The sequence below is a fragment of the Triticum urartu genome, chromosome 6, assembly GCF_003073215.2.
Source record: "Triticum urartu cultivar G1812 chromosome 6, Tu2.1, whole genome shotgun sequence".
NCBI lineage: Eukaryota > Viridiplantae > Streptophyta > Magnoliopsida > Poales > Poaceae > Triticum > Triticum urartu.
In genome coordinates this window covers 509,708,347-509,716,439 of record NC_053027.1, presented here as the reverse complement: position 1 = coordinate 509,716,439, position 8,093 = coordinate 509,708,347, and the positions used below count along the sequence as shown (strand labels likewise).

The 8,093-nt window shown below is 47.0% G+C and overlaps 1 long non-coding RNA gene across 1 annotated transcript; it reads left to right on the top strand.

The window, feature by feature from the left end:
* The first annotated feature begins 696 nt into the window (after positions 1-696).
* On the top strand, positions 697-4,475 carry LOC125512558. Its single transcript, XR_007285420.1, has 3 exons — positions 697-1,852; positions 2,913-3,100; positions 4,176-4,475. It is a non-coding gene; the product is annotated as an uncharacterized LOC125512558 (long non-coding RNA).
* The last annotated feature ends 3,618 nt before the right edge of the window (positions 4,476-8,093 follow it).

The window sequence follows — 8,093 nt, the reverse complement described above, 5'->3', positions numbered from 1 at the left end:
GGAATGACCGTTCCTAGCTAGTGGTTGAATCCTGGAATTTTTTTGGTGTTTCTCTGATTAAATAGATACTTATGTACCTAGAAATGAATTTTGGAAAAATTAAAGAGCAAACTATAAGGCAGCCGCAGTTCAAATTTGACCCACTTCCAACTGAATCGGTGGAAATTTCTCTTTTTTACGAGAGGTGGATCAAAGCTTTTGACACCCAACCATTTGATCAATTGTATATTAAATATGACCTAGTATTTTAGAAAATTGATTTGGTCCAACTTTGCAACAAATATTTGGTAGGTTCTTCAAAAAAAACCGTTTTTGCAACTAGAAAAATGATTAAAAAGAGCTAGAAAGATAAAAAATGCATGCAAATTGGTGATCATTCGTAAAATGTGGTATAACTTGAGTGAAAAATTTAGATGTGCCGTTTTGCAAAATATTTTTGATACCTGCTTCACAAAATGCCTCTAGTTTTAGTACTTAGAACTATTTTATGTCATAAATTTTCTGAACCAATCAGGGCTTTTCCCATGGATCATCCCACTGTAGCCGATCTGGACCGTCCACACCCAATGGATCCAACGTCTCTCACTCATTCTCAAGTCTCAGCCACCCAACCCAAACCCTAGCAACCCAATCCGGATCTGTCTCTCCCTCTCCTCCTCTACTCGCCCTGTCGCCGCCCCTCCTCCCCCTCCTCCCCCTCCCAGTCACTCCCCTTTGCCCTCCCACAGCAGATCGAGCGTGCCGGCGCTGGTGTTCGCCGCCTCCTTCCTTAGGCTGCCATCCCGCATGTCCAAGCAGCAGAAGCACAACAGGGTGGACGCCATCACCACCTCCCCGTCCCGGGCCTCCTTCCGCGACGCATCCCGTAGCGGCGCCCACCGCGGCCCCTGCCGACCGCCCTCGCGGCTGGCTGCTTGCCCGGCGACGACGGCGGCCTCGTCTTCCCCGGAGGCCGTGGTGCCTCAAGGCCGACCTGGAGCCCCCTCCTCGCCCTTCCTCCACCTCTGAGTTGGGGTTCGGTTTGCGTGCAATGGTGGTGGCGTACGAGGCAAACAAGCTGCTGGTGGTCGAGGACGTGTAGGTGGCGCAGCCGCTGGCCGGCGAGTCTGCATCAAGGTCCTCTCCACTGTGCTCTGCCACACTGACTACTACACCTAGAGCGGCAAGGTCCGTCACCCTCCATCCTCCTCGCCCTGCGCTTCCTTGAATCTAGGTTTCAATGGCCGCGGTTGCCTAGGGCCTGTAGCCAGCGCTGGCACTGCTGCTAGTCACCACCTCCCCCAACCCCAGCAACTTATCTTGGATTTTCCCTACCGTCAGTGTTATTCCATTGTGTCAATGGTTGCGATGAGACTGAGTAATTGGGGATTAATTGACTTCCATGTAGCATTGTACGAGTTGTTCCTTATAGTGTCGGGTTGGGTGTAGAGTGAATTGACATGATGTATAGTAGAAAATGTTTGTGCAAATCTGAAAGCCTACTGCATGCCGTAGAGATTTACTAGAATTTGTGTTCGTGTCATGAAAGGGTTTCTTTTGCTATGCAGGATCCCGAGGGCCTCTTTCCTTGCATTCTCGGTGACAAGGATGCTGGGTAAGCCCACAAATTTGTGTGATTTCAGGTATTATCATCCATAGCTAAAGATAACTGTGCACTGATAAGTTTGCTTCCATAGCTTCTGATAGAATTGTTGAGAGTGTCGGCGAAGGAGTGACCGACGTGCAGCCAGGGGGACTGCAAGATGTGCACTAAGTAAGGATCCGATCTGATTGGGCTCTACTCGTGCTCGTGGTAGATCGTGTGGTTTGCCACATGCCTGGCAAGATGCTCTTGTTGATTCATCTTTTATAGGTTAGTTTATTTCCATATTTCTATGAATGCCACCTTGTTGTGATTAAATAGGTTAGTTTATTTCCAGATTTCTAAAATATACTCTACTTACTATTCGGAGTTGATTGCAAATTAGTTCTGGTGCCTCCGCAGTGGAGTAGAGTGTGGGAGCCAAGTAGAAAATAAGATTTATCTCTTTCAATTCATTTAATTTGCTTACTAAAATTAGGTGGCTGCCTTGATACAGTATTGTACAGTTGGTCTGCCCCAGCTCTGTTGAACTGAACCTTATAGATTGGGAGTTAGTTTTTAGCTACCATCTAGCTCTTTAAATTGAGTTAATTTGCTTAAGGAAATTAGGTTGATGCCTTGATGTACTGTTTTTCTTGATATGTTTGATGTTCATCCATCGTCCAGATTTACTAGCACACCAGCTAGAAATCGTGACCAATGCCACTCAACAGAATTTCCTAGACATTTTATTGGATCGTCAGATCGTTAGGGTGGCAGGGTGTGTTTGGCTAACATATTGCATTGGAATTATATTCTTCATCGCCTAATGTTCTTGTTGCTGATAATAGGGCATGTAGATAGCAATTTATTTTCCTAGTGGTTACTTATGCTTATTGTGTCTCACGCTTAAAGAAAATGCGCAATGAGCTTGTTTGACTTTTTTTATGCTTGTAGTATACTTGATCAGGGTAGTGTTGTTTCCTGTGATCTTTCCTATCATTTGCTAGTGTTATGCTTCAAGATGAAACATTTTAAAACCCAAACTACTGTAAATAAGCGTTCTGCATCTTGAGGATTAAGTATTCATGATATGGCAATAGTGTAGTTGATCCTCACTATTGCTAAATGGCATTGCTTGATATGATATAAGTATGAACACTTAACCATTGTATAGCTGTTTGCATATTTTTTCTGTATTTTTTTATAAATGATGATAGTTTGCGTAAGATGTACACATGTTAATTTTTTTGACTTGAATCTGTTATGCCCTTGATTTTTTTACTTAGCTTGACCAAGAACAACAGCATCCTTGATGCTTACCAACCCCACCTCGCTCTTGCTCTCTCAGACCCGAAGGAGCCCGTATGGAAGGCACCTCCTCTCCGGGTGGTGAGAGCGTTGAGGGGTCGTGGGTGCTGCTAATGGCCATGTCCGTGGCCGTGCCTGCCATTACCCTCTCTACAAGGGCACAGCTAGGAAGACGCTCAACAACCAAATCGTTGTCCACTCCAAGTGGAGGGGACAACTCAAGCGATAGTAAGTTTCTAGTATTCTCTAATGTGTTGATGTGGCTTGTTTACCTCATCCTTGTTACACTTGATTTCCTTATATGATTTCTGCTCGACGGATCTGATAGAGATGATTCGTTCAAAGTAGTACAGTATGTGATTCTTGTTTTATTATAGTTTTTTGTTTGTCCCGGTCCTCTGTTGCATGGCTGCTATTTTCCCTTTCCTAATCGCATTGCACATTCATTTTTGGTACTGGAAATGTGATAGTATACAGGCAATTTCAGTTCCTATAGTAGTCCGGCAGGAATTGCTTTATCGTTGGACACTGGTAATTAAGAGAGGGCATTGTATGCTCTTCGATTAATTGTCTAGTGATTGCCTGAAGCATCTATCTTCCCAGCTTTCAGAATGGAGAAACTCGTGTCATTTCATATATGATCGAAATGAAATGTCTAGGACTTGCGGCAGTTTATCTGATATTGTATACTGTACTAATAAAGAAACAATATATGCGCTCCTGAAACATACTAAGTTCTTCTCTGCTCCATGTTCCCATTTAAGCTACGTGCCCGATTTAAATTTCAACAATGGTTTGTTTCACATTCTTACCTGTTTAGTAAACCTTGTGCCATGCTTATTTCATGTAGCTAACAGTAACTTGCAAAAAAATAATTAGCAAGATTTGTTCTGCTTGTTTGCTACAAAGTTTTCAAATAACTACTACTTAATTAGTAGCATGTAGTCTGGATATACAAAAGCATGTGTTGTCCAGCCCATGTAGCAATCACTGCTAGTCTGTATTGAGCAAACAGTGCACCATGCTGTAGCCAGCCGCGCGCGGTAGCCGCCGCACGAGACGTTGTTGTGCGTCGTGTGAAGTATAGATTTTCCCATCTTTTTTTAAATGTCAGGTGTTGTATTAGTATTATGATGTTATCTTCTTAAATTCCTGCTACTGTTGCTCAACTGCAATATATTATTGGACATAGTACTCTGCTCATAAAGTTTTCTTATAAAGTTTCCTAGTCATTCAGAACCAACTGCAATATATTGATGGACATAGTACTCTGCTCATGTGTACATCTTTCTTTAAATGTCAGGTTGACATGGAAAGTGCTATGGAACAAGAGGTACCAAAAGGTGGAGAACCAAAGAGTGATGCTGCTATTGTTGCTGACATTCTCACTAAAGAATGTCCCTCCAGCACATCCTTCACTGGTTGTGTTGTTTTGGTTGGTGCCATCTTATGTTACTGGTTACTAGTGCACAATATGGACATGGCCATATTATGAACATTGGTTTTGTTATTTTGTTTGGTGCATCTTATGAACCTGTGGTGTAAAGATAATGCTGGGCCTAAGTTATTGAAATCCTGGAGAATTATGTTATTATTGTCATTATATTCTCCTGTGTTGGTTGATTGCCAAATTGTGCAATGTATTTTTATTTTTGAGATACTGAAAATACTAAATTGTGTTAGTGGGCTGTTGTTGGTGACCCTTCAATAAGGGTTGGACTGAAAATACTAAATTGTGTTAGTGGGCTGGACCGTTTCAAGGCCCTTTGAGAGAAAAAAAACAAAATGTTTTTGTTGGGTAGATAAAAGGGATGGCCCAATTAATGATGGATTAAATAAATGGGTTGCACAACTCAGCCCAAGAACTGATTTGTTGGGCTTGGCCCATGCTTGTGGCCCAAAGTAAATTTAAAAGTGGGCTGAATTATTGGGCTCAGCCCATTAAAACAACTGATTTGGACTGATCCTACATGGCATCCATGTCATCGCATGTGCCACGTTGGCTCGGCCACATCAGATCCTACGTGGTCTAGGCTCATTAGTAATGACCATAATTTTGGTCAAAGATTTAACGACCTAAATTTTGGTCAAGGGTGGCCATGACGAAAATTCCGGAAAAGGTCACGTTTGTTCGTTCTTGACGGCCAACTGTTGACCTTCCGAATTTGGTCAAAAAAAAGGTCAATAAACGAAAGCAATGACGAATTAATGACAAAAATGGGGAGTCATAATTGGCTATATTTCTTGTAGTGACCCCAGTCGACTACCAGCAGTCGACCGCGGTCTTGAGGACTACACCCAGTGGGTGCACTTGGCGTGCCCCCGCCGGTTCTGATCCCACTCGCCCAGACCGAATGGAAGAGCGAAACTACCACTCATTCGGTTTACTCTCGACACGGCCAGACCAGATCGAGCGAAAGGATCAAAATACAAAGACTATAGTCGACTGCCAGCAGTCCACCGTAGTCTCGGGGACTACACCTAGTGGGTGCACTCAGCATGCCCCCACTAGTCCAAAAATTCAATCGACGCACCCAGTGGGTGTACAGACGCAAAGGTTTTCGGAAAGAGAGTCTTCAGGTAGCATATCCTAACAGAACAAGCGGTGACCAACTAACCTGAACATTGCTTTGGAGAGCCGAGCTGGCGTCATAGGCGGCGTGACTGGCGTCCCGCACCGCCTTCATCTTTTCCATCATAATGCCCGCCTGGCGTATGGCTTCCTTGGCAGCATTCACTTCGTCCTCTGGGACATGATGGATGCAAAAACTGAAGGCGGGTCGGCAGGAGCTTGAACAGTCGACAAAGAGGGCATGGCACTCGACAATGGCACAGCGAAGGTAACGGAACCCCGATTGGCATCACCAGCGTCCTGACCGACTGGTTCCGCCATCGGCGTCGGCTGTGGCACCTTGCTTGCGGGAGCTTTCCTATTTTTCCTTGTCAAAGGCCTCTCAGGCTCTTCATCATCATCATCGGGGAGGTCAATAATGTTAGGAGCTGTCCAAAGATCAATCGCCAAAATCACATCACCCAATGGTACACATTGCAGTTGAATCGACCAAATAAAGACAGAATGACAGAAATCATACCCAGATTGGAAGTGACCGCATCCTCCATTACCTCATCCTCGTCCCTGTAAGCTGAGGTCCCGGAAGTAGCAGCGCTGCCAGTTCCAAAGTTCGTCTGGTTAAATCAAGAAAAAAATAAACAGCACGGAGCGTTGAGTGAATACAAAGGGAGACACTCACGCAGAAGCGACGGTGATGTCAATCTTAATCTTCGGCAACGCCTTCCGAGGCTTCTGCTCTGCAACTTTGGGATGCTTGGACGCTTTTTCAGTTGGGGTTGGTGAAGATGTCCGAGGACGCTTTGAAGACTGACCAGTCTGAGCAATCGCCTTTTCAGGGGCGCTCGGTCGTTCTTGGTCAAGCTTGGATCGCCTCTTCCTGCGAGGAGGCGACTCGACTTCTTCTTTGTCACTTGGGTCGTCGCTTTCTTCGTCCCCTTCTCCGTCAGAATGCCATTCGCCACTGTCGCCGCCGCTCGCCTCTCCTTCCAGATCTTGCTCTTGCTCTCCGTTGGGCACTGAGTACATTTCGATAAGGGCCTGAAAGAAAGCAGGAAGAATAAAGTCAGTCGACGCAGTATAGACAGCTGCGCGAGTGAATTCAGATTATAGTCAAAAGCTCAGAATCGGACCTTTTCTGGTTTGTGGGACTGGTCGAATGGAGGAACTCTCCTGGCTCCCCTGGGGTTGTCCTTGTTTCCGGTGATGCCCGACAGCCACCCCTCCAGTGTGTCGTCATTGACCTCCTCCGGGTGAATCCGAGTGGTATCGTCAAGACCCGAATACATCCACATCGGATGGTCTCGAGCTTGAAGAGGCTGGATGCGTCGCTGAAGGAAAACCTCCAAGAGATCCATACCAGTGACCCCGTCACGGATAAGCTGGACCACTCGTTCGACCAGCACCCTAACTTGCGCCTTCTCCTCTAGGAGCACCTTCAAAGAGGAGGGTTTCCTCACTCGGTCCATGGTAAAAGGAGGGAGGCCAGTCGACTGCCCTGGCGTCGGCTGGTCTTTGCAGTAAAACCAGGTCGACTGCCATCCGCGGACCGAGTCGGGAAGAATCATGGCCGGAAAGGAACTTTTCCCTCTCATCTGAACACCAAGACCCCCACACATCTGAATCACTTGTGTTCTCTCGTCACTCGGATTGGCCTTTTTCACCGTCTGAGAACGACAGGTGAAAATGTGCTTGAAAAGACCCCAGTGAGGCCGACAAGCCAAGAAATTCTCGCACAAAGACACGAAAGCAGCGAGATACACGATTGTGTTGGGAGTGAAGTGGTGGAGTTGTGCCCCAAAGAAATTCAAAAATCCCCGAAAGAAAGGTTGAGGAGGCAAGGAAAATCCACGGTCGACGGGGGTGGCAAGGAGAACGCGCTCACCCTCCTGAGGTTGCGGCTCGGATTCCTTCCCCGGAAGCCGCACCGACCCATGGGGGATCAGCCCTCCGTCGGCTAGGTCGTCGAGGTCTTCTTGGCGGATCGCCGAGCGGATCCAGTCGCCCTGGATCCTGTTGGGTTTCGTAGTAATTTCAAAAATTTCCTACGCTCACGCAAGATCATGTGATGCATAGCAACGAGGGGGAGAGTGTTGTCTACGTACCCAACGCAGACCGACTGCGGAAGCGATGACACGACGTAGAGGAAGTAGTCGTACGTCTTCACGATCCAACCGATCAAGCACCGAAACTACGGCACCTCCGAGTTCGAGCACACGTTCAGCTCGATGACGATCCCCGGACTCCGATCCAGCAAAGTGTCGGGGAAGAGTTCCGTCAGCACGACGGCGTGGTGACGATCTTGATGAACTACAGCAGCAGGGCTTCGCCTAAACTCCGCTACAGTATTATCGAGGTATATGGTGGCAGGGGGCACCGCACACGGCTAAGGAATAGATCACGTGGATCAACTTGTGTGTCTAGAGGTGTCCCCTGCCTCCGTATATAAAGGAGGAGAGGAGGGGAGGCTGGCCGGCCATAGAGGGAGGCGCAGGAGAGTCCTACTCCCTCTGGGAGTAGGATTCCTCCCCCCAATCCTAGTCCAACTAGGATTCCTCGGAGGGGAAGGGAGAGAGGGGGGCCGGCCACCTTCTCCTAGTCCTAATAGGACTAGGGGAGGGGGAAGAGGCGCAGCCACCTTGGGCTGCCCCT